We start from the raw sequence: 27,511 nt of genomic DNA on the forward strand, positions 1-27,511 counted from the left end.
AAAATATATATCTATAAAGACATAATAATATAAAAACCTATTAAATAAATGAGGAATAAGAGACAAATATCTCTTGCAGAAAAGTTTCAAGTAATTGATATAGATACCATATCCTCACAAACAAGAAGCATAAATCTAAATGTTTTAAGTGTAAGATGTGCATAGTAATTCTTTCTAAAGCATGTAGAACGGAAAGGGGGAAAAATATTAAGTTTACATGAGAAAATCTGACAACACTACCTCAGCCAGATGGCCAATATCAATATAAACAGTGATAAATCATGTTGCTGGTGTAGCTCTTTGATATGATGGGATAAAAATGGTACTTTAGTCATGGGTCTTCTTCCACAAACCCACAACATCAATCTTATCACGAGAAAACATCAGACAGATCTCATGAGAGGGTATCTCACAAAATCCTTGGTCATCAAAATTTTTCAAGGTCATCAAAAACAAGGCAAGTTTAAGAGAAACAGCTCATAGGCAAAATCCTTGGTCATCAAAAATTTTCAAGGTCATCAAAACAAGGAAAGTTTAAGAGAAACAGCTAATAGGAATTTAAAGAGACATGATAAGTAAGTGTCAGATCCTGGATAAGATCTTAGATCTTTTTAAGTAAAAAGCCTTTACATAAAAACTAAAGAAATACAAATAAATTGTATACTTTTATCAACAATAATGTATTGATTTTGGATTATTCTTTGTAACAATTGTATCATACTAATGTAAGATATTAATAATAGGGAAAACTGAGTGAGAGGGTATTTGAGGCAGGACAAATATTAATGATTGCTAGTGGGCTAGGATTAAACAGCCAATACATGGAAGGATTTTAGGGCAGTGTAAGTATTTGTTTGACATTGTAAAGGTATACATGACATTATGCATGTGTCAAAACTCACTGCTAACTCCTCAATTTTTTCTTAAATTTACAACTCTTCTAAAATATCTTTATGGCCAGGCATGGTGGCACACACCTGTAATCCCAGCACTTTGGGAGGGCAAAGTGGGAGCATCACTTGCAGCCAGGAGTTAGAAACCAACCTGGACAATATAGTGAGACCCCTATCTCTACAAAAAATGAAAAAATAAAACAATAGTCTGGCATGGCGACTTGTGCCTCCTAGCTACTCTGGAGGCTGAGGCAGGTGGATCACTTTGAGACTAGGAGTTCAAGGTTATAGTGCACTATGATGATGCCACTGTACTCCAGCCTGACAGAGTGAGACCCTATCTCTAAATAAATAAATAAATAAATAAATAAATAAATAAATAAATTTAAAATGTATTTTTTTTAAAAAAACTAACATTCTATTTCAGGGGAATGGTCTCTGTATATTCACAGAATTCACCTCTCTACCTCATACAATAACTAGAATGTCCCTGGAGGATGTCAGTGAACTACCACACTGGAATAATAAGTAGCAACAATTGTAGCCATCAGTGGCATCTTTGCTAGAACAGCTCAATACGTTATGTAGCTATTGAGCTAAAAAAAAAAAAAAAAAAAAAACTCATTATTTTTTATTCTTACAAGAAAAGAAGATTAGTAATGGTTTGCATGCACTTAGAATAAAAGACATTATCCATTTAGTTTTGGCATGAAGCATGAGGCTATATTAACTCTCCCATCTTCTGTCATAATGTAGTCTGAGAAGATCTGGACTGCATGGCTATCCCTGCATTCTCTTCCTGGTGCTGGTGTAATAAATTATTACAAACGTGGTAGCTTAAACAACAGAAATTGATTCTTCCTTAGCTCCGGATGCCAGAAGTCTGAAATCAGGATGTAGCGAAAACACACTCCTCTGAAAGGAGGGGAGTCGTGAAGAATCTGCCTCATCTCTTCCAGCTTCTTGTGGCTGTTGACAATCTTCAGCCTGTGGCCACATCTCTTTCTCTGCTCCATCTTCAGATTACCTGTCCTGTCAAATCTGCTTTCTGTTCTGTCTGATCCACTTCTGCCTCTCTCTTACAAGGATGCATGTGATTATATTTAGAGTCCACCAAACTATCCAATATAAATCTCTCATCTAAATATTCTTAATCATATATTTTGCCACATAAGTTAGTATTATTATATATAATATTATACTTGCCATGTGAGTTTATTAGTCAACTTTCACTCTTTTGCCATATAAAGTAATATTTACCGGTTCTAGGGATGTTGACATGTCCTTGTGGCTACTGTTCAGTCTACTGTAATCCCACAGATTATCCTATAAATTACCGTATGAGTGGCATCATATTAACCAAAGTAGATGAGTAGGAACTAGCCAGGAAATTAGATGCTTCCTTAGTTTCATGTGCTCCAAACAGTTTAAGATTACCATATGATAATTGAGGGGCCTACTACATAAGTATAAATTTAAAGATCTTGTGATCTTGGGTAAAAGGTACATCTCTAAGGTAAAGAACAAATAAAGAGGATTCTAGAGAAAAAAATATTATTAGCAGACCTGCAATGTATTCTCTCCTTTGTCCTTAAAAAGGAAAATATGGCCTAATTAACAGCTCTTGTATACAGGCTAATGAAATTCCTCTACATATTATGAACTCTAGAGATAGAGTTCTTGCTTATAAGATACTTTCAGCCAGACATACCTGACCTATCTGTGTTGCTTATTGTAATTAAAATTAGTATATTGGGATTTATGGAGTAGCACTCCGGAAAATGTCATATAAGCTATGTAATTATCAAAGTATAAAATGCATCCTTTGGTCATGGAGTTAGTGAATAAAATAGCTCCTATGTAATTATGTTCTGTGTGCATTACTTGGAAACTGCGTGTTACATCAGTGCAGGTGCTAATGCAGCAAGGAAAGGTCTGTGGAGCAGCGTTAGCCATAGGTCCCAGTAGTGCACTTCTCTACATTGTGCCTGAGCCTTGTATTATTGTAATTATCTATAAACTTTAGCACTAGGTATATTTTGGATTTTTATTAGTCTGATTTGGGCAATGTGATCCTTTGTATTTTTCCAGGAACAATCATGTAAGGCATACAAAATAGCTTAAATCAATACTATTTATTTTTATAGTGCTAGGACTTTAACATGTGAAATACATGGGTCCGGAAACCAAGTGGTGGAAATAAGGATATTCTTGCTTACCATCATCCCCAGTGTACTACTTTGGGTGACTGTGCTTATTATCTCTACAAGTCTAGGCTCTGCAGTGAAGGTGACCAGGTTTTGGTTCTCAAAAGGGGAACCCTTCTACCGGAGGATATGGCAAGAGTTTCAATCAACGGTAGCTACAGCTTCCACCTAGGTATTTCACATTCCTGTTCTAAAAGAACAATAGAGAAGAAGGGGATTCACCATCTTGGTAATTGTAAGGAATACAGACTACCAGAAGATGATAGGGCTCCTGTGATGCAGTGGGAGCAGGAGGGAAAATCTTGATGCGCGGGTTACCCACTTACATTCCTCAGAGTACTCTTTTGTCCACTTTTGACAGTTAATGAACAAAAGGACCAATTCTGGCCTGAGAAAGGTACTGTATGTGTGGACCAAAATACCCGAGGATTAAGGGTCTGAATCACACAAACAGGTGAGCCAAAATGAACACTAGAGGCGCTGAGTGATAGTGGGGTGAACAAGACTGGCCAGAGATGAGAAACAGTGATTATCACTTCCGGCTTTAAAACAGCCTTTACTGCAATTCATCCCACCAACTTTCCATTCCGAAGTCTCTTCTGGAAGAAAGGTCCATTGGAATCCTGGAGTGTTTTTCCAAAATCTCTGTGAAGAGCAGCACAAAGCGTGGGTGGTAATGGATGCTGAGATAAACTGTCCAGTTAGCCCTTCGGGTAAAAAGAAATTACTCTCCCAGTTCCTGGCAGTCCTGGAGAAATATGGCCCTCAGCTGTCAACCTTCTTTGGGGATTGTCTCAACTAAAAGAAGCTGCCTCACCCAAGCTCACATCTCTTCCCAGGGCAACCCTCATCCAGTAACAGATGTTGACGTCAAAAGGTCCAATTGCCTCATCGCAACTGAAATAATCACAGTTTGAAAGCTCATGATTAGATCCCCATTGTAACCTTCTTTGAGACAACATTAACACTTCAACTTGTCCCTCTGCTCAATCCTGCTTCCTTCCTCTCCCTTTAAGTATTCTAAATACTAATGTCTATTTCAGAATCTGCTCCTAAGGAAACACAACTTGCAGCAACATCCAAACCTTATCCAAAAATACAATTTATGTACGAATGAGTGTGGTTGTAAACAAAAAAAGGTACAATCCCCCCTTATAGTTTAAAATTGTCCATCTTTCTTTTCCTCCCCATGCCTATCTCTAAAAGGTCAATATAGCCATGAAATTTAGAATCTCACTCAATCCCATTCTAATTTTTCTTCTCCAAATGGTCACTCTGACATTAATATACTATTTGAATTCATTTCACTTTTCTCTTTTTGTATGACACACTATGCCTCTGAAATATGTCCATATATGTGGTGTCCATGGGATTATTAAAGTCATCAGAATAAATAAGACTGGAGAGAGAACAACAGAGGCAGAGAGGCAAGGAGAGAGGGAAAGAGAGAGGCAGAAACAGGGACAGAGAGACTGAGATAATAGAAAAAGTGAAGAAAGAAGGAAATCAAGGAATAAATATTGGAGAATTTCTACTGTTAGGATAAGAAAGAAGGAAGGGTGAGAGCTAGTTTTCTTCATTTGCAAAACAAAAGTCTTGGAAAAGTTTTCTATTTAAAAAGCTAGATGAAAGAGCTAATACGACAATCCAAAGCCAAAAATCAAAGCTCCAGGAGATGAAAATAAGTGTGTGCAATATGGATATGCTTCTACAAAAATGATGACCCAAAGGAAATCACACTTTCTGAATTCCTCTAAGATTGCTTTATACAAATATTCCATAGTTTAAGAAAATAAAATACAGGGTAGGTATCTTCGTCTAAAACAAACAAAAGTTTTTGCTTTTGCTTTCATAATTAAAATCTGGCATTTTTTAGTATTTTGAAATGTATTTGAGAGAAAAATACTGAAAATATTTGACTATCAATTTGAAACTTTGTTGAGAAACTTACAACCTTCATCCCCCCATCTATGCCATCATAATTCACTTTTATAGTCATTATGAAGTTCCCATTTATGTGTCCATTTTATTAGCAGCACACTGTATTTTAACCTTCAAAATAAACTATAAACATTTACAGATTCAAATTCCCATAGGTATGTTTAAATCTAATTTATTTTTTCTAGTGTTAAATTGCATATTTTCTTATTTTCTAATAAGATTTCCTGGGTAATGAAACTTTTATGCTTCAGTGTTTTCATTTTGCATTTATTCAGTGAAATCATTTGGAAAGTCCTGGTGTGCACTCAGGCTAATTAATGAATTTAGAGGGTATCATTATAATTTTAAACTTTCCTATCAGAATAAAAAGTGGACCCTCTCTCTTCAAATACTTTCTAAATCTCTTTCCTGTTGTATTTCATCTTAGCATTTGTAACTATTATAAAATTGTAATGCATAATTTTAAATAAATATATTAAAATGTAATATATAATTTTAAATAAATACACATTTAAATTTAACATAATTTTAAATAAATACATATATTGTTCAATATGGTGTTGTCTGTCTCTTCCACTAGAAAGCACTCTCTATGGGAACAAGAGACCAGTTTTATTCCATACAACAGCACTTAGAAGAACAGAGACCAGCTTAAGTTAAGCACGCCATAAATACTCCTGAATAAATGTAAAATCATATTTCTGACATATATTTAAAACTAGCCTCATCTTAAGTTCACTTTTCTTATTTTATAAAGAATCCTATATTAGTGCCATGGACATTTTTCTAAATTCAATTAATGTTAAACAATGAGCTTTAAGAGAAAAACTGAATAATAATTTTAATCATAAAACTTTCTTATATGTACAAAACATTAATTTAATTTTGTGAGAATTAATTTTCTATGTAAATTTAATTTACATTAAGTTAGGGAAATAAGAACCCTTAAAATTGTAGCAATGTAAAAGTTATTTGAATAAGTACAATTGCATTCTCTAACTATCCCAAATTAGCTTTCATTCATGACTCACCACAATCAAAATTATAATATTTATTAGATTAAGGGATTTCTCTTTTGCTCTGACTTTTCTTCCAGGAAGAAACTAACATGATTTTGTTTATTAGTTTACATAATTTCTACACTTAGAATTTTTAATATCTTCTTGCAAATATATTTAACTGCTCTGGGCAGCAGGTTGTATTTTAATCAATTTCTTTTATTCTAGACTTTTTAGTTTAGTTGAGGTAACAGGAAGACTAAGTTAGCAAGTATATAGAAATCACTGATTACATTTATTTAAATTATAATATTAATACAAATAAGCCTGAGGTTGCATTTTGATCTGGTTTCCTAAGAACTTAACCAAATTATTAAACTTCGTGTGTGTGTGTGTGTGTGTGTGTGTGTGTATATATATATATAAAAATAACATCTCTCTAAGAGATTGAAAAGTCTACATTGGCATATTGCAAGTTCTACTATAAATTCTACAGTTAAATAAGCCTATTTGTTTTAAGTTAATAAATATATGTTCTGCATTTTAATGACCACAAAGCTCTTTTTTATATAAAATATTAAAATCTCTGAAAAAAATTCTCTCTTAAATACACTTTGAAAAAGATCTATTGGACACATTGGATGATCAAAATATATTTGGATGTTTTATTGATTAAAAATTATCTATTGAATATCTACTTTGTATGAGACACTGAGTATATAATGAATGACATAATTTATTGTAATAATATAACAATATATAATAATACATAGTAATGTATTATAATATATTTTATGTATTATGATATATTATATAATTATAATAATATATAATAATGTAATAATTCATCCATTATTATAAACAAATATAATAATAACTTCTTCTAGCTTCTCTCATAGAATGAAATTTTCATATTTTCCATGTACTCTCCTTAACAAAGAATATGACTTTCAGTGTGACTATATGAATGCTATCTGTAGAGAATATAAGCTGTCAGTACAAAATTAATGTGGATATCTGAACATTTTAATATATGCATACTTGTTATATACTTATGATTTGTCCTCTCATAAGAACAACATTTGCATTAAGTTCAGAAATATTTCTGATTCAGGAGTCAAATCACTCTTTGTAGCAAAAATGAGAAGAAAAATCTCACTTGAGGCAATTCTTAACATTAGTTGAGAGTGCGGAAAGAAATTTTAGGAAACCCAAGGTCACATTTTAGTGTCACCAAATGGTAAAGATGAAATTTTTATCTTTGTTGGCATTTTACTAAAATGCTTCTCTAAATTCTACTTGTATTAATGGATTATAATTTTAGAAATAGCATTAAAAATATGCTTCTTACAATATACAATCATAATGGTATCTAAGATAAACATTATATTTTAATATATGCATATTACATATAATTTTATAGGTTTCATAATAGAATAAACATTATAATACCAGCCAGTAAGGTGATGTACAATCCTGTGGAGTGTCCTTACAATTCAAACTCTGATGCCTATTACAGAAAAAACAATGGAATCCTCAAAAAGTCTGTACGTCAAGGTTGAGCAGATTTAAAAATTGAGTGATCAATTCCAGTTCCACTAACATGTATGGAATTTGCAGTTAAAATTATTCTATCATTTTTTTCCTGAAATGTGTTTAAAATTAGATAACATAACAGATGTCTGACAACACATCCTCTAACCTATTAACTTATGTCCTCCAATGTTTTTTGGTATTTTCAATGCCTTAGATCATTTAGCTTTTACCCTTTGTTGATATTTTGAGTTTATGCAGTTGTTATCGGTTAATCTGTTAGTATTTTAAATGACGGGTGCCCACAGTGACATCTTTGGTGCCAAAATATTTGATTAGCTCATAAATTTTACCAAATATCAAGAATTCACAAGCAGAAGATAGAATAAAATTTTCTGAGGCAAATATTTTGGAATTAGATGTAAGAGTTGATATGTTAAGATATTCATATTAATTTATGTAAGAGTATTCCTGACTGCTCTGGTAATAGGAAAAGGCTAAAATTGGAGAGGACTGTAGATTATTCCAAAGCAGTGGAAGAATTTAATATGCCATATAGGAGCCTTTTTGAATGCAGGCTTTTAAGTTCTGTCCTAAGATGCCTCAGGCCTAGGGACATTAAAAAAAAAAAAAGTAAATAAAAATAATCTGTAAACCAGGACTATGTTATTTTATGCTAACTCTGGGTCCCAGTGTGTCAAAAAATTTTTAAATAAAGTTTACATTTTTAAGTACATACTTATGTATATGAAGTGCTACCATGTGCTATCATCATAACAAACAACTAGTATTTATTGAATCTCACAATGTTTGTGATACTCTTTAATCAGAAAGACTGAATCATGAAAATTTCATTTCAGATAGCAGATTAAATTAAAAGTTAATTTAGAGTGAAACAACTTGCATCATTTATCTATTTTCATTATTTTAAAAAGAAGACAAAATAGTGGTAGTAGGAGTAATATAAGGAAGAAGAGGAGACAAGGAGCTAAGGAATCCAAAAGGATAACACAAAAAAGCCTGCAAAAAGGCAAATGATGCGTAAGTGCCTACAACTATCTTACCAACAATTAAAATGAAAAATGGAAAGGGGGAAAGGTCCAGACAGTTCTTACTAATTAATTTTCACTTTGAGAGGACTACTAAAAATAGAGAAAGAAAAGAAGACTTTTGGAGTTTCCAGTCCTATAATGAGTGGTCTGTAGAAAAAAAATGTTAACTTCACAAGGATCGGTGTTCAGAAACATCAGCCGGCTAAAATTCCCTCTGATAGAGAATTCACGGTGGTTATTATCTCCTCAAAAAAACAAACAGCTATCAGTGAGGCTGAGGAAAAATTTCCAAACTGGAACACATGCAGTATTTCAGTTAATATATTTCCAACTCCTAAGCTATCATGTTTCTTGGGGACATGGAGAAATATTTATAACTAAAAGACCTTCCCTTTTTATTATTCTTTGGCACTGGCACTTCTGGAAAATAGGGTTCTCTTCGTTAGTGTTTCTTTTCTCTATATATTAGGCAGGGGAATGTGAGTGATGAAAATTTCCTCCCAGGTGACATTAATCCTGTCCGTGTGCTTACATCTAGCTTTGGGAAATGTGGTGTAGTAGAATGCATGCTGTCTATTCCATTTTCTACTGCTGTAAAAGAATATCTAAAACTGAGTAATTCATAGTGAACAGAAATGTAACTTTTCACAGTTCTACAGGCAGTCCAAAATTAAGGTGCCAGCATCTTGCAAGGGACTTCTTGCTATTTCATCACATAGCAGAAGAAGGAAGGGCAAAGAGGCAAAGGGGGATGAAACCTGACCTTTTACAGGAGTATGAATTCCACCCATGAGGGCAGACCCCTCATGACTTTCTCACCTCCCAAAGTTCTCACCTCCTAATACCACCACAATGGAAATCACATTTCAACAGGAGTTTTGGAGGGCACAAACATTAAAACCATAGCATATTGCCTCTATCTCCCCCAAATTCAGGAGTTTCTCACATACAAAATGCAGTCATTCCATTCCAATAGCTCCAAAAGTCTTAAGTTGTTCTAGAACCAGCTCAAAAGCTCAGAATGTCATCTAAACATCATATGAATGAGACTCAAATTACAATTCATTTAGAGGCAAAATCTCATTCATCTGTGAGCCTATAAAATCAAAACAAGTAATGTGCTTCCAAAACACAATGGTGGGATAAGCAAAGGATAGTTCTGCCTTCCATAGGGTCCTTGATCATTGGTACAACTCAGCCAAGTTCTTTGCCATTTCATAAAAGAATGGTCTTTTTTTTAGTTTCAAATACTTTGTTCCTTAGTTTTGTCTGAGACTTCATCAGAATTGCCTGAACCATCTATGTTTCTTCCCAACATTCTGATCACAGTCACCTAAGTAACCTCTAATACTTCCTACAGCACACTTTTTTTTTCCAACCCTCACCAGAATTGCCACTAATTCTGCATTCACAGCAATATAGGCTTTATCTAGCATTCAGTTCTAGAAAAAGTTTCTGTTTCTACCTGACACTTTTCGAAACTCTATCCATTACCCAGTTCCAAGGCGGCTTTTACATTTTCAGGTATTTGTTATAACAACATCCTACCTCTTTGATGCAAATTTCTATCTTAATCTGTTTTGTGCTGCTATAACAGAATATGTAAAACTGGGTAATTTATAAAAAACAGAAATGTATTGCCTCACAGTGCTGGAGGCCATGAAGTCCGAGATAAAGGCATTTGGAGTTTTGGTGTCCCAATCTCCACTTTCAAGATGGCACCTTAAATGCTATATGCTCTGAGGAAGGGTAATTCTGTTCCTCACATGGCAGAAGAGAAGAAGAGAGCAAATCCACTCCTGCAAGCTCTTTTTATAGTGGCATTAATCTATTCATTATAATGGATGCTTTTGAACTACCTAAACAACACCTCTTAGGCCCCACCTCCCAAAACCGTTGCATTGGGAATTAAGCTTCCAATACATGAATGTGGAGGGGATAAAAACATTTAAACCATAGTAATAGTGTACTGAGTAGTCCTGTGATATCAATGATTGCTTGGATGCTCCATCTAAATCTGTTTTCAGAAGGGTGCTTATTCTTCTACAAACCAGGAGAGTTGACTACTGATGGTTCATAGATGAGACCCACTTTGGGAATGGAAGTCAGCTGAAGGAAGCTTGAACCCAACTTGGGACAACTGAGTAGGGCCTTCTCAAGCCAAGAGCTCCCCTTGGGGCTAACTTACATCCATGTCAACAACTACATCTCAGTCCCCCCAAATGCTGTGCCTAATCTGGCTTTCCTTACTGACTCATAGCTTTCTTCCCTAGAACACTTCTCAATAAACCTCCTACATACAAATCTTAATCCAAAAGCCTGTTTCCCTGGGGACATACCTCAAGAAAGGTCTCAGTTTCCTTAACAGTAAAGTGAGAGTCTTTGGTATGATCATCTTTAAGATACCTGCTGGATTTAGCATTCTATGTTTCTTTTTTTAAAATTTTCTTTTATTATTATTATACTTTTAAAGCATATTTCCTCAATTACCTTTCACAGTTACATTGGCTTATTTTATTCTAGTACAGACTAAGAAAATTAATCATATTGATTATAATCACTAAATAAATTTTTATTCTTTAAATCTGTATAAACTATACAAATTTTTTAATTTGCATACATTTAAGAGTTACAAGTTCATTTTGGATGCATGGATATATTGCATAGTGGTGAAGTCTGGGCTTTTGGCATAACCATTATCTGAAGAGTATACATTGTATCTATTAAGTAATTTCTCATCTCTCAGTCTCCCATCTTGATTTTCTACTAAGTGAAGAGTGTGAGTTTTAGCGTATGGGCTTTTAGTTAACATAGGCTCTACATAGAGATTGTTTTTTAATTACTCCAGGTTTTGGAGTGCATTCTGGCTAATATGGACAGTGGATAATGACTATAAAATAATTACAGTTTATGTTGAGCACAAATACTGTGTAAATGGCAGGAAACATAATAAATAGAAACATCTACGCTAACAGCTTTCACAATTTAGAAAAGACATGCTTTTTTTTTTTTTTTTTTTTTTTTTTTTTTTGAGACGGAGTCTTGCTCTGTCGCCCAGGCTGGAGTGCAGTGGCCGGATCTCAGCTCACTGCAAGCTCCTTTAAAGAATTTTCATGGAAATCTCTGTGACAAAAGTGGTAATATACAGGATAGTACAATTATGCATTCAGTATTAAGAATAATTTTAGTCATAAAATTTAACATTTTATAAAGCAGGAAAATAAACATAGAAATAATTTAAACCTTAAGAATTGAAACAATTTTGGGGGGGTAAATGAACACACCTAGAACAAGAATATTCAAATAATGAAAACATTTTATTTGTAGACCATTTTTAATGAAGATGTTTAATATTTTACTGAATCTCTAGAAAGTCAGTGAAAATATAGAGAAAGGACCCAGAGAGGGTTTTTAAAATGTAAGAGAGTTTCAAAAGTACACCTGATATATATTGTAGAACCACAATATAAATGAAATACATAGCCTCTTAGGAAACCACTTTTCTTAAAGTTTGATGCATAGTTACTATAAATTTCAATTTTTAAGATGCATTTAAGGAGTCTAGTGAAGTTTTACAGATTAGATTATATTTTTGCAATAATATCAATGATAGAATAATTCACAAGATCTTAAATGTTAGATGCTACCTTCCAGTATAAATGTTGATATTTTAAAGTCATTTAACTTCTAGAAAAGGCTACTTTCAGAGTAGCCACACTTCCCAATGCCTCTTATATGGATTTTAAGTACTGTAGTATAAATGATCCATTGCACAAAAATGCCACAGGCTCAGGATACTGTGTGAATTCCAGCAGCCATCAAAAGTTTTACCTGCTAAAATGATATAACTAGAGACTGAGAAGTTCCAGGATTAGGGACAAACACAGAAAACTTATTATTGCTTTTGAAAAGGACACATTCAAATGATAAATCTAACTCAATTGGCTAAACTATCGTGACCCTATTCGTAGGTTCATAGGTGACAAGAGAATTGTCTACATAAGACATATGTTACTGGTCTATTTTAAAATGTGCAAACAAAATCAACAGTTATTTTTATTTGAAAAAATAATGTATCCTCCAAAAAGGGAGGCCAATATGATTATGGTTAGAAAATAAAAATTAATCTTACTCTAAGAATTATAAATGACAGGAAATGTTTATGTTGCTTATGAAAACAGTATTCTAAAAAAGCTTGATTGAATTTAATCTGTCAAGCACATATAGATCCTTCATGAAAAACAATTTATTTTACTTTTCAATACCTTTATCATTGAGATAAAATAATTTATCCTGGCCGTAGATACACTTTTATTTTTAAATCAACTTAGAACATTGCCATGCTCTGGGATTTATTGTATTTTGTGACTTTCCTGGAGTCTTTTTGATAAAGATTTTCTTCATTTAGTCTGAATGTATTAATAATCTTAAAGTACAAACTAACTGTCAGAAACTTGGAAGTAAAACTTCAGCAGAAATAAAACAGAAAAATCTCAACCATTTATCATGCAATTTCAAAATAGTTTCAATCTCAACTTTTTAAAACTGGATACTATCTAATAAATATGAGGAGTCTTGTTTGCTTTTTTTTTCTGTCTCTTTTGTCTTTTTTGTCACTCAAAAAAAAAAAAAAAAAAAAAACACCAAACATAGAAAATTATACCGAGTTTTAAAACCGTAACTCAAGTTGAAAACACAATACTTATAATTGTATTTTTATCAATTAACTTCAAAAAAATCATAGATACAAAAATAATATATGTCATATAATCATCGAGCAGTAATTTTTGCTGAATGAATGAGCACATGAGTTTAATTTAGTATAGTTTATATTATATACTTTAATGATATTTATTAGTCAAAGGAAAACGTATTTTCTTTGACATTTTTTACATCAGGGTAATATGATGTCTATATACAAAAGCTACTCCTGTTTGAGAAATAGATTACATTTTGATATTAAAGGCATTGCATTTCCCAATTGGGAAATCATTCCAGAGATATCAAAACAAGTATCCTCTGTCATTTACCCAACTTCGATCCCTCAATCCCCACCATGATCTTTCCTTAGTTCCATAGATAGATGAGCTCAGAGATTTTACTATGTCTTCCTGAGACTCATTGTTCTCACCTTTAAAAAGTAGATTGTTAACGCCTACTGCGCTAATTACCAGTTTATTGCCTCTCAGTTCCAAGTTCATGCTACATTGCCTTTTATGTGAAAATGTAACTGGGCCTTTTAAATCGCTTACCTTTGCCAGCTGCTGGTAAAGAGTGCTGGAGAGATGTTGCAGAAGGAATGAGTTTTGCTTATTGGTTCTAGTGTGCCTTTCTACAGGCTCTTGCAGCAGGTGTAGTTCCTTCACTGCCCAGTTCCTGCAGGCACCACACCTTCTCAGGCATCTGGCTTTTGCAGGGGAAGGCAGCCAGCAGCAGCCGGTAGGTTTCCATGGCATCCCCTCAGGAAGTTTCATAAATTATCTCCAGTAAGACATCTCCACCTGAATAGTCTTTTCCTATCATGCAAAACAACAAATCTTTAGCAAGTTCCATCACCCTGATATTACTGCAACTTTTCAGCTATTCAGTGAACAGAACTCTCACTGGAAAGTTCTGTATATCTCAGCCCTGGAGGCAAGGTTCTTCACTGTGTGTCTTTCTTAACCACGGAGGTGGCAGCTTCTCATTATATCTGTTATTATTATATGTTTTGGAATTCTCTGTATTTTTACTAAATAACACGTTTTTATTTCATTCTCCTGTTCTACTGAATAATCATCTGTATTAAACTTGGACTCAGACTGACACATCTAATATTACTTAAGGGTTATGCCTACTTAGCATATGAAAACTCTCTGAAGCGTAACAGGTGTTCCACAACTACTATTTATCTTTCTGTCTTGGATTTTAAATATCATTATATCAAACTCATGTTTGTCCTAATCAAAATTTACCTTTCTAAATATTAGATATGTTAAGTTTATGCAGAATGGCAGAGTCTGTCAATGTGGATTAAAGTTTCAGTATGCTGGCAAATCGACAATAAGGAGGACTCCAAGGTGAAGTGTGTGTGAACAACTACGCTTTAGAGTAAGATTCTGATAGTTTAATTTTATATTACTAATATTTTTCTTCCCTGTCTGTATTCATTCATGACACCTACTATGTGTCAATCATTACTGTAAGTACCAGGAGAATCAGATTAAGAGGGAACTCAGTGTGCAATAATATTAGAGAAAAGTAAAAATATAAATGTAATGTAGTACAATTATTAGAATAAGGGAAGCAATAATAATTAGGGAAATACATGGAAAGGTCTCCCAATCCTGCTTTTGCATGTGAAAGATAATGGTGGGGGGCAGTGAGGAAAGGGTTAGCTCAGAGAAGCCTTCCTAAAGAAAGAATTTTCTGAAATGGAATTTTCTGAATTTTCTTAAATGGTAAAGATAGGCTTAGTCACCTATGTACTACTGGTCTTCCCTTCTAAGTTGTCTGAATTTTCAGCTACAGGGGAATGGCACAGGCCAAGGATATCAGCATAGAACATAACATTGTAAGAGTTACATTTTCAGAAGATTATAGCAATAAAATAACAATAAATAAGATAATAACACATTTTTGGAGAGTCACACAGAGGGACCCAGGAAGTAGAAGACAGAAGATATATAACAAGAGTAAGGTCTAAAGTAAGGTAGAAAGTATAAAGGAGGGAGATTAAAGAGACATTTAGGAAATAGAATCAAAGCTGTTAGTTAACCATTGGATGGAATAATGGAGATAGGAAGGAGTCAGTGACGCCTTCTGTGATTGTGATTTGGGCAATAGGTAAAATGATATCAGGTGGGAGGGAAATTGAAAAGAGGATGATTTGTGTGGGTAGTGGGAAAAAGATGATTGGTTCATTGTTGAACTAGTTAAGTTTGAATACAAGATATTTTTTATACCCAATAGACATTTAGAGATTTTTATTTAACATTCAAGAGATGGTTTAGGAGGGTCTACATGATATTTATTAATTCATCATGAGTATGTTTTATGTAGGTGCAATAAAAAAATGTTCATAATACAGTCAGCTCTCTGTGTCATTGGTTCCACATCCCATGGATTCATCCAACTGTGGATAAAAATTATTCAAAAAAAAAAAAATCGATTGTCGTGTCTGTACTGAAAATGTTCAGACTATTTTTTCTTGTCACTATTCCCTAAAGAATGTAATAACTATTTATATAGTGTTCACATTTTGTCAGATATTATAATCAGTCTAGAGATGATTTAAAGTATAAGGGATGATGTATTCCATGCAAGTTTAAATAAGGGACTTGAGAATCTGTGAATTTTGATATCCACTGAGGTTCTACAACCAATCCCCCACAGATACTGAGGAACAACTGTAATTTAGAAAACTGAGAGAAGCTACCTGAGTAGACTATTTACACAATAATACTGCACTAACAACCTGATGAATTTAGTGGTTTGGAACAGTAGCATTTATTTTTGGCTCTTGAATCTGTTGAGGAACTAAGATTCCACTGATACAGGTTTTGCATACTTGGGATTGCTCCAAGATGCAGATTGGATCTGGGGCTGCTTTATCTATCTCAGCTGCTTTAGATCAGTGGTTAATCAAAGCAGGTGTTCCTCATGGCAAAAAGCAGGAGTGAAAAAAGGTAAACCCAAACATGAAAGCATATTTCAAGGCTCTACTCACATCATAACTCTTAACATCACGATGACCAAAGCAAGTCTTGTGGCCAAACTGAAACCAAGAGGCAAGAGACACTATGGAAGCTACATGTTTTACCATGTGGAAGGAATAGGTAATTCATTGCAGGTAATTCATTGTTTTTGGTCAGTTGAATTTTTGCTGGGCCTAAGAACAAAGTTAGTAGAATGGAGGCTTGAAAAGTGGGGTAAAGCCTAAGGGATAAATGGATTTTGTTCAAGAGGAGAACCTTGGAGGAATTTGCAGAAAACTCTGAGGCATAAGAGACAGGTTGAAATCTAATTTACTCTTGTACTAAGACAAAACATCATGTGGATCTGTGAGTCCTGCTCTGACTTTGGTAAATGTTTATAACCCTTGAACTCTTGTTGATGTAAGTTTTTTTGCTTAATACTATTCTTTCAGTGCTTGCATATATTAATTTGTATTACTTGTGGTTGTATGTTAATATTCTCACATTGCAGCTACATTATAGACATCTTGATAATTGAGACTGAGTTTCACAACAATTTGTTACACCATCGGTAACTTGTCCTTACTCCTAAGGATGTTTAATGATGTTTATAGCACCCATTAAAAATATAATGAGATAATGTAAACAAGTACTTAGCGCAATGTGTTGTAGAGAATAGTTGTTCAATAATTCTTACTTTTCTTCCTCATTATACCTACAAATATTACATCAAAGAATAAATGGAGGAAAACAGGGTACACAATTAAATCTATGGCAATTTAGTTTTCTTATGACTAACTTTTATTATTTCATTTTGAAGTAGAAAATATGATAATTTAGTGTAAAAACAAAACAAATTAGAAAAATTTGTTTTTCTAGAAAAACACATTTACATAAACTTAAAATGTACATTTACATAAACATAAAACTTAAAATTTTACAGTCTAAAGTGATAATGTATATTGCTCAAAGGATACATAGAAAAATATTTTTTAAAGACACATAATAACTGTAGAACAGTTCCTTCTCTCTGAGAAGGGAGGAAAAGAAATAGAAATGAAGCAGGACATGGATACAACTGGCATGGTATGTGTAGTATTTTATTTTTTAAAAAAGTTTTCAACAAATATGGCATTTATAAAAAGCTTACATTTGTTAAATCTGGGTGGTAGACATATGAGTTTTCCTTGTATTGTTATCTCTAATATATTAATCAAAATGTTTCATCATTTTCAAAATTGTAGAAAAGTCATCCAAAACAATAAATACATAAAATAAGAGTAAAAACTATTTTAGAAAGGCAAATTTCAAATGAATTGTATCTAGCATTTAATACATACCCTATATTTTTTAGAACTTTAATTACCTAGCTCCTGATGTTAGTATTATGAAATTTTTGCTTTCAGATAAGTGCTGAAGAGAAGAATACAATAAAAAGATTAGAGATTTCAAATATTTCATTGAGATTTTAGCTTAATCAATTGGTGAAATTTGACCAGCTTTAATAAGATTAAAGTATGTCAAAATGCCAGAAAAAGTGCTTTATTAGTTTATTTAGTGTGATTAGAATATCAACAAAGATATTTATGTAGAGAACCTCAAAAAAATTCCAGTCAGTATTTATTGATTTGATAAATCATATGTGAGTTTGCTTGAATTTTATTGCATTTTTAACTGAAGGAAAATATTTACACAGTAAAATACATAATTTTAACTATACAATTTGATGTTTGAGAAATGAACACACTAATGTAATCAGCACCTCAATCAGAAAGTTCCATCATCCCAGAAAGTTTCCCCATATCACATTAAAATTAACTTCCAACCCCTTAAAGGCAAGCCCTGTTCTAATTTTTACTACCAGGGGTTAGTTTTGTCTGTTCTGGGACTTCATATAGAGTAACAGAGTATGCACTCATTTTTATCTGGATTACTTTGCTCAGCATAATGTTTTTAAGAGTTACCTATTATGTGGAATATATCAGGAGTCCAATATTTAATGTCTAAGCAGTATTCCATTATAGGAATATATCACTATTTGTTTATGCATCTCTTTATAATTGGTTGTTTCCAATTTTTAGTTATTATGAGTTGCCACAAACATTCTATATGTCTTTTTAGGTACATGTTTTCATTTCTCTTGAGTAAATAAGTAAGACTACAATTCCTGGGTGGATTCAGTTTTAAATTTATAAGAAACTTTGAAACACTTTTTCAAAGTGGATGTACAATTTTACATTTCCACACATGGTGAAAGACTTCCAGTTCTTTATTATCCCAACATTTGGTCTTGTTAATATATTAAATTTTAGTCACTCTCATGAATGTGTAGTGGTTTCCCACTAGAGGTTATTATTTATCTTATTATATTTCCTCATATATTCTGTTGTGAGATATTCTATTCTTTACCCAATGTTTTAATTAAATTGTCTTTTTACTGATATTTTATTATTGATATATTATTATTTCAGTATAGAAATTCTTTGTCAGAATAGGTACTAAAAATATTTTCTATCAGTATGTGACTGACTTGACTTCTAATTTTCTTTAGGACGTCTTTTGATGAGAAGAATTTCCAGATTTTTTTTGTTTGTTTGTTTAATTCTGTCCCTCAGGTTGGAGTGTAGTGGCATGATCATAGTTTACTGCAGGCTCCATCTCCTGGAGTGAAGTGATTCTCCTGTTTCAGTTTCCTAAGCACTTGTGACTACAGGCATGTGCCACTGTGTCTGGCTAATTTTTTTGTTTGTTTTTTTTGTAGAGACCAGTTTTGCTATTTTCCAATCAGTTCTCGAACTCCTGCCTCAAACTATCCTCCTGCCTCAGCCTCCTGAATAGCTGGGATTACAGGTACGATCCACCAAGAGATTTTAATTTTGATGAATTATAATGAATCTCTTTTTCTCTCTCTCTCTCTCTTTATTTTTTGTTTGCTAACAGCTGTAAGTGTATATAAAGTTTATTTGTCGCAGAAAGTATATATCTGGGTCCTTTTTCCAGTCTAAAAATCTCTGCTTTTCATGTGGAGTATTTTGCCTATATATATTTAATATAATTGTTTATGTGGTTGGATGAGGTCTGTCACTGTGCCAGTCAACTTCTATTTGCCTTATTTTTGTGGTTCTTGTGCTGTATTTCTCATTTCATCATTCTTTAATTAAATAGTTGTGGTATTCTATTTTAATTCCTCTACTAGCGTTTTCACTGTATATATTTTTATTATTAGATTGTTTGTGGGTACTTTAGGAATTATAATATGTGATCACGTCACATAAAATTTAAGAATTTTTCCAAGTAACTGCCACTTGCCTTCTGGCCTTTGTGTTGGTTTCTGTATATTGTTCAACTATCTATCTAATAAATCCTATTATAGTGTTACGATTTTTATTTGGTTTTAAATAATCAGTTTCCTTCAAATAAAATTTAAGGATAGAAAAAAGGAAGTTTGTTACATTTATCTGCACATCAGCCACTACTATAGAAAGAGTTTTCATCTAGTAGTATTCTACTTTATTTTTAAAAAGAGGGCCCCGCACGGTGGCTCAAACCTGTAATCTCAGCACTTTGGGAGGCTGAGGCAGGAGGATCACGAGGTCAGGAGATCAAGACCATCCTGGCTAACACGGTGAAACCCCATCTCAACTAAAAATACAAAAATTAGCAGGGCGTGGTGGCGGGCACCTGTAGTCCCAGCTACTCCGGAAGCTGACGCATGAGAATACCGTGAACCCGGGAAGCGGAGCTTGCAGTGAGCCAAGATTGCGCCACTGTACTCCAGCCTGGGCGACCGAGCCAGACTCCATCTCAAAAAAAAAAAGAAGCGGTTTTTCTTATTGTCTTTTGAGATAGAGTTTCGCTCTTGTTTCCCAGGCTGCAGTGTGATGGCGCGATCTCGGCTTACCGGGTTCAAGTGATTCTCCTACCTCAGCCTCCCGAGTGGCTGGGATTACAGGCATGCGCCACCATGCCCGGCTAATTTTGTAATTTTAGCAGAGACAGGGTTTATACATGTTGATCAGGCTGGTCTTGAACTCCCGACCTCAGGTGATCCACCCGCGTGGGTCTCCCAAAGTGCTGGGATTACAGACGTGAGCCACCATGCCTGGCCTGAGGTTTTTCTTATTGTACAAGTCTTCTTTTAATCAATTATTTTAGCTTTTGTTTAATTTATATATTTTCCTTCATTTAAGATTCATAGTCCTGTGTTGATTCTTGTTCGATGCCTAAAAAGAGTTGAATCATTTATTTTATCCAGATTTATGAATGTTTTTAATGGAGTCTAGTCTGGGTGCCAGTCAGGACTGGTCATGGCTGGAAGTAGAATACATCATTTTTATTTTATAATCACAAATTATTCTTATCACTTTACCGTAAGAAACAATGATGCGCGCATACACACACACACACACACACACACACACAGAGAGAGAGAGAGAGAGAGAGAGAGAGAGAGAGAGAGAGAGAGAGAGAGAGATCTACAAATGGCCCTGGAATTCTAATTCTAAAGATTACACATGAATTAATTATTGGATCTGTGTGTATAAAAAGAGGTTAAGTTAACTTTTTTTTTTTTTCCAGTAAGAAGTGAGACAAATAATTCAGGCATACTTCTTTTTTTAAGATAAATGAAACTTGAGTTCCGTTATTATATCCTTCTACAAAAATAATGCTTTTTTTAAGATTATACATGGACTGGGTGCGGTGGCTCATGCCTGTAATCCTAGCACTTTGGGAGGCCAAGGCGGGTGGATCACGAGGTCAGGAGATGGAGAGCATCTTGGCTAACACAGTGAAACCCCGTCTCTACTTAAAAAAAAAAAAAAAAAAAAAAAATTACAAAAGATAGGCGGGTGCGGTGGTGGGCGCTTGTAGTCCCAGCTACTGGGGAGACTGAGGCAGGAGAATGGCTTGAACCTGAGAGGCGGAGCTTGCAGTAAGCCAGGATCCCACCACTGCACTCCAGCCTGGGTGAAAGAGCAAAACTCTGTCTCAAAAAAAAAAAAAAAAAAAAAAGCTTATACATGACTTTCTTTGTACAAGTCAGACAATGTATCATAGGAGGCAGCTTTCTATCTACAAAGGATAGGACAAGATTAATATTACTGAGACCAAGTGTGGGCCAGGTTCTGAGCTTGATAAATGTTGCATATTTTAAGTCACTAAATTTTTAGAATTCTTATTTTATGCATGAGAAAATTGAGGATCGAAGATGTTCACAATCTTTTCTGGTCACTAATTTATAGGTGTAAACCTGGAATTAGAAAGACAATCACTTTAAAATTAAAGTACATTTGAAACTAATCTACTGTGGATAATGATATTGTAACTATGCAAATGCTTTAGCTGGGATAGAACAAGATTACAAGAAAAAAGAGAATTGAGACATTGACCTGTGGTTATAAGAAAACAATAAAGCTTTAGTTAAGAGTTGCCAATTCAGATTCCTTCACAGTCCAGGAAAATGCAAGCCTACATAAATGAAAACTTTTTTTGTTTAGTATTAGTAAAGAAAACAGGTCCACCTGTAGCCATTTTGCCTTCCATTGGCTGGTACCTGTTTCATTCTTTCCAAAGTTTAATAGTTTTCAAACAGTTCTTAATGGAGACAAAGTGATGCTGAGAAATTGTCTGAGAAATGGCCATAGTAGAGGTGCTATTAGGCAAGGTAGAAATCCCACTTTTTTTTTTTTTCAAATAGACCTGCTCCACTTTTGACACTTATATATATTTGATATTTTGCTCTTTTTTATTTTTTGTAGAAAGAGTTTTGCTACTTAAAAAATCAAAACCACTGAACAATGGAATCAAGGGGTTTTCAGATACTTCAGATCCACTTCTATGGTTGGCCCCTACTAGCTCAATGGAAGTATTCTGGGAGGTAGCAGTGGCTTGGCAGAAGGAGGTCAACCAGTGTGAAGTCATTTTATAAAGCACTTCCTATTTTAAGTCATAGAGAAATATGGCCTGTGAGGTCAGATAATAGGCTTCAAAGAGCTGTGCTACCTACAGTAAGTGAGTGACTACTGCAGGAAGTAAGCTGGTTGGAACACCAGGATATCCTGTCCTAAATTAGTATTTCCAACCACCTCCACCCTTTAGTAGAAAATAATAATAATAATATTAAATATTTTATAATATCATCTTTAAAAGCAGACAACTCCCAGGTATGTATTTTTAAAATGGAAAGTTTTCAAAAATATTTACAAGAAAACTATGCCACTATTCACTGGAGAATATTCAGGATACAGCTTATTTGTCTATCTGCTCAGATCCTAGAGCAAATTAAATTTTCTAACTTGAAGAACATAGAGCTTTCTGAGAATAGGACAACTGAAACATGATTTTCCATCCTAGACCTAAACTTCATGTTGTTGTTTTATGTTTTGCTTTGTTTTGTTTTTTTGAGACTGCACCATCTTAGCTGACTGCAACCTCCACCTCTTGGGTTCAAGCAATTATTGTGCCTCAGCCTCTTAAGTAGCTGGGATGACAGGCATACACCACTACGCCTGGCCAATTTTTGCATTTTCAGTAGAGATATGCCACAACACCCAGCTAATTTTTTATCTTTAGTAGAAATGGGGTTTCACCATGTTGGCTAGGCTGGTCTTGAACTCCTGACCTCAAGTGATCCATGTGCCTTAGCCTCCCAATGTGCTGGGAATGCGAGCGTGAGCCACTGCACCCAGCCCGTGTTTCTAATTTCAGTTACTTCAATGTATACACTTAGTTTAGTGATTATTTACATATTTTTGAATATGTATCTTTAAAATATGAATTAACTTGACAATAAAAAATATTAAGTTTCAAGATACATAATATCCCTATTATCTGTCCTGTTTTCTGTACACTTGACATTTAAAGCCTTCTTTAAACTCTGATTAAATTACTGAAAACTCATTTACTGTACTTTTTTGAGAACTGGGATTATCTTGCATTGTGAAACCCTATTATGGTTTTCGGCTGGGCTCCAGGTACAAGATAAATATTTTTATTATCCTGTCTTCCGAAGAGATGATGTGAGTAACAGTACATGAATATAAGGTTAAAATTTTTCTTGGTTAGTTCTTGATGTACTTATGTTTGGCAAAATTGCAGAGATCTACAATTATGATAATTTCCTTGAGAAGTACCTCAATCTCTTTTCTCTCTTTCACTATCCTTTCTTTCTACCTATTAGAAGTTATGTATTGCTTTGGGGTCAAATAATAGTGAGAGATTTGTTATGTTCTGAAAGTTAGAGTAAAGTTCTTTTATCATCTCACCTCTAGCATTTTCCAAAGCACATTGTAAGTAATAATGCTTGGTGCATTTTTGTTTAAAATTGATCGATTCTGGCTCAGGAAAGAGTGATAATTTAATAGTTTCATATAAATCTAGCATAGAATCAGGATAACAAAATAAATTAAAAACTTCCTGCAACCTGTCAGTAGTGAATCTATTATATTAGCAATGATTCATGAAATTAAGATGTTTAATTTTAAATTTTGAATTTAAAAATTTTCTATATTAAAAACAATAATATTTAATTTTAATTGATAAGTAAATTTTGATGATGGCAAAGAGTAAGTAAATAATTTTCATTACAGTTTTGCTAATTAATATTTCAAGAATTTAATTAATTTCAAAGTATACAAATCTCTGTACAATTTTCAGGAAATAAAAAGAAAACAAACTGTATTTGTTTTGAGAGAAGGCTACAGATATACTTAGAGATAGGCATGCAAAGAAGTATTTACAGTACAATATGGACATTTCTGTATAAAGGTGTACATATACAATAGTAGACTATGAAGATATGAAACAATGAAGTCAACCCAAGGCAGTCAATTGAGCGTTTCCTTGGGAGGATGCTCTTGAATAGAAACTAGAAGAAGTAGGAATTATGAGTATATGTACGGTAGTGAAAGTTGTTTAAAACATAGCAAGTTCAGAGAACATGTAGTAAAGAATACCAAGAATAAAAAGAAAAGACATTCAGTAAAAGAAGTACAAACTATGGCAATGCAAATGAGAATTTAATGAAAAAGCAGGGCACATGTTATGAAGGACCTTATAAAATATATAAATTTGATATTTTATAATCATGCAATGCTAATTCATTCAACGAAAAATGTTTTAATACATTTTTTTGTATGTAAAATGCCACCGCTGAAGATGAATTAAAAAACCATATGAACAATAATAATTAATGATAAATTCTAAAAACATATACAGTTCCTGACTTACAATTGTTTGACTTACTGATTTTCAGCTTTACAATGGTGTGAAAGCAATACCCATTAAGTAGAAACCACACTTCAGGTGCCAATACAAAATTGTTTTTCACTTTCAGTACAGAATTCAATAAATTATATGAGCTATTCAACACTTTATTATAAAATACATTTTGTGTTAGATGATTTTTGCCCAACTGTAGGTTATATATAAAGCAAGTATTCTGATCATGTTTATGGTAGGATATGCTAAGCTATGATGCTCAGTAGATTAGGTGTATTAAATACACTTTCAACCTGCAATATTTTCAACTTGGACAATGCGTTTATCAGACTATAACCCCATCATAAGCTGAAGAGCATCTGTGCTAATTAGAATTTGGGGACAATAAGACTTTTTTCCTGAAAGAAAAGTTGAAAGGAAATTGAATTAATGCTGCTTTTGTAGTTTAGTTTCCAAATGCATGAATTTCTAAGCAAATACACTTTGATCAAACAATTTATTTCATCTGCATTTTCAACCGGTCACTGTGAATCAATACCTAGCATTTCCCCTGATCCCAAAGGAGTGAGTTAAACATTGCAAATAACTGATTGCTCAGCTCACGCGAACTCAAATTATATTGTAAAATGTTAATGTGACTATTACTGAAGATGCTTATAATGTTTTATTTGCTTCAAATATAAAATGTGCCACAAAAATATTAAACATTTTTTTACTTAGACAATATCAAAAAATTAAATATTAGGCAAAGCAAAATAGTACCTAAATGCTGCTAATCTAGAGGTGATAATCACTATTATTTTCATAAAACAAACTTCTATTTTACTCTTAAAAAACCCTAATTTATGCAAAAATATGATAATTCAATGCTGTTTTATTATTAGATATATGTTACTTAACATTATATGTTAAATAATTTTCTTGACCATTAAATGTACCTCAAAATATAATTTAAAGTAATTGCTTAATATCCTATTATATTAATGTAATAATCCTCTGTTGTAGGTTACTTAGTTTATTTCAAAAATATCATTGTCTTAAATATAGCTTCAATGAAGAAATCAGTAATTTTTTTTTGGAAAAAAAGTTCCACAAAAGGAATTACTCGATATTTAAGTGTTTAAACTTCTGATTTTTTTTTTTTTTTTTGCCAAATACTCCACAGAAATACAGCACCAATTTACATTCTAGCTACCTTTATCCCTTAGTTTTATCTGAACTTTAAAAACAAAAAATTGCATCATTAGTAGATGCTAAAACTAGTGGGTTATCATTTGATAAGAAATCAGGAATTTAAAAATTATAAAATATCTCTCTCCAAATTTATATGTTAGGCCAAAAAAGTAATTTTACAAAAAAAAATCTGACATATATAACTCCAACCAAGAATTGAAGTTAACATCACCAGTAATGGGATAAAACTATAAGAGTGAGTAAAAAGCCCAGTCTCAATTCTATGGTATTCCTACCAATAATACACCTAACCTGAATACAAGCATGAAGAAATATCAGATCAACCCAAATCAAGTGACATTCTTCTCAACAAACTGGCTAATAAGGTTCAGAAATAGCAAAGTCAAGAAACTTAAAGGAAAGAGGAGTGTAGGAATATGGAGAAAGGCAGATAGAGGGAAACAGAGACAGAGAGAGAGAGAGAGAGAATGATTATAAAGTAAATGGAGAAAAATGTAAACAATGGCCAAATATAGGTGGAAGGCTTTTAGCAGTTACTTTTACTATTGCATGTTTTCTGTAAATTTAAAATTAAATCAAAAGTTAAAAGTACAAAAAATGATCAATGTGATAGAAGCAAACCATACTTCAAAAAAAAAAAAAAAAAAGTCCAATCTGGTTAAATATGTTCTACATTACAGGTGAGGCTCACTTTGTCTAGTATTGCAAGGCCTTAAATTAACAATGCAAGCTGAAGATATGCAAAAAATTCTCAATAATCAATGGAAAAAAAAATTGTGATTGTTCCATGACCCTTAAACCTTTTTCTCAAAACATTAAAAACTCCTTTACTACCAGTTATACATACATAGGCAAATAAAAAAACTAAACTCATATTTATTTCAGAAATATTTATAAAATTTAACTGCAATTTAAAGCATTAGAAACATTGAGAACTAAAGTGTTTACTTTGTACAAACTTAGCAAGAGTAGTTTAAAAAGTGTTTGCCTCCAGCCTGGGCAATAGAGCAAGACTCCATCTCTAAAGAAAAAGAGGATGGGTGGATGTTTGCCTGTCTATGATTTTGCAAGTTATAATTTTCTAAGTTTGGATTACTTTCTAACATTTTATTCATTTCATGTACTTTCAATGCCATGAAATATCTCCAAGTGTTCCATCAATGTAAATATTTTTTGCTGGCATCTTTGCCTCTGGGATATCTTCATCATTTTGTCATGACTGCTTTCCTCATTTATGTTGATAATTTCAACTTCATTAAGTTCCTTTGGTTGTATATCTAGAGGCTTTCGAATGGTGACAATCAACATTTCCAGAGCTATGTATCTCTTCTTTGACAGCATATTCACATTCTATTCAAATTTTACTTCCAGCACTATCTTGTTTCTTTACTAACACTTTCTTCTTTACTGGAGAACTTTCTATTTTGATTATTTGTTTAATGTCAAATGGATTTATCTTTAGGAGACAAGGAGGCAACACAATTGCATGTATTGCTCTCTTCACGTGAACTAAATAAGAAATGACAATGACCAATCACTGACAGACTTAGAATAAAGTGGTTGGTTACTGATCAGAATTTGTATCTGTTATAATTTGTTGACTAAAGAGATAGCAGAGAACTTTGTACTTTATGCATTTACTTAGTTATTATACTGTGGTAACAGAAATTTGAACCTTGATTTTGGACGACTGGTGCTATTAAACTAAAACCTGGCGACTTGAGTTTGTGCATATCCAAACCATACAAAACAAGGACTGCCTTTACTTTCCTTTATGATGTCAGTAGAGAAATGGCT

General features: G+C 33.2%; 1 long non-coding RNA gene across 1 annotated transcript in view; it reads right to left on the reverse strand.

Moving 5' to 3' along the window:
• Positions 1-27,511, reverse strand: part of LOC140709360 (uncharacterized) — a 138,021-nt gene that overhangs the window by 51,087 nt on the left and 59,423 nt on the right. The window contains exon 2 of the long non-coding RNA XR_012089869.1: positions 13,877-14,140. This is a non-coding gene — a long non-coding RNA (uncharacterized lncRNA). The remainder of the gene's footprint in view (positions 1-13,876; positions 14,141-27,511) is intronic.

Source organism: Chlorocebus sabaeus, chromosome 20 (assembly GCF_047675955.1).
Source record: "Chlorocebus sabaeus isolate Y175 chromosome 20, mChlSab1.0.hap1, whole genome shotgun sequence".
Taxonomy (NCBI): Eukaryota; Metazoa; Chordata; class Mammalia; order Primates; family Cercopithecidae; genus Chlorocebus; species Chlorocebus sabaeus.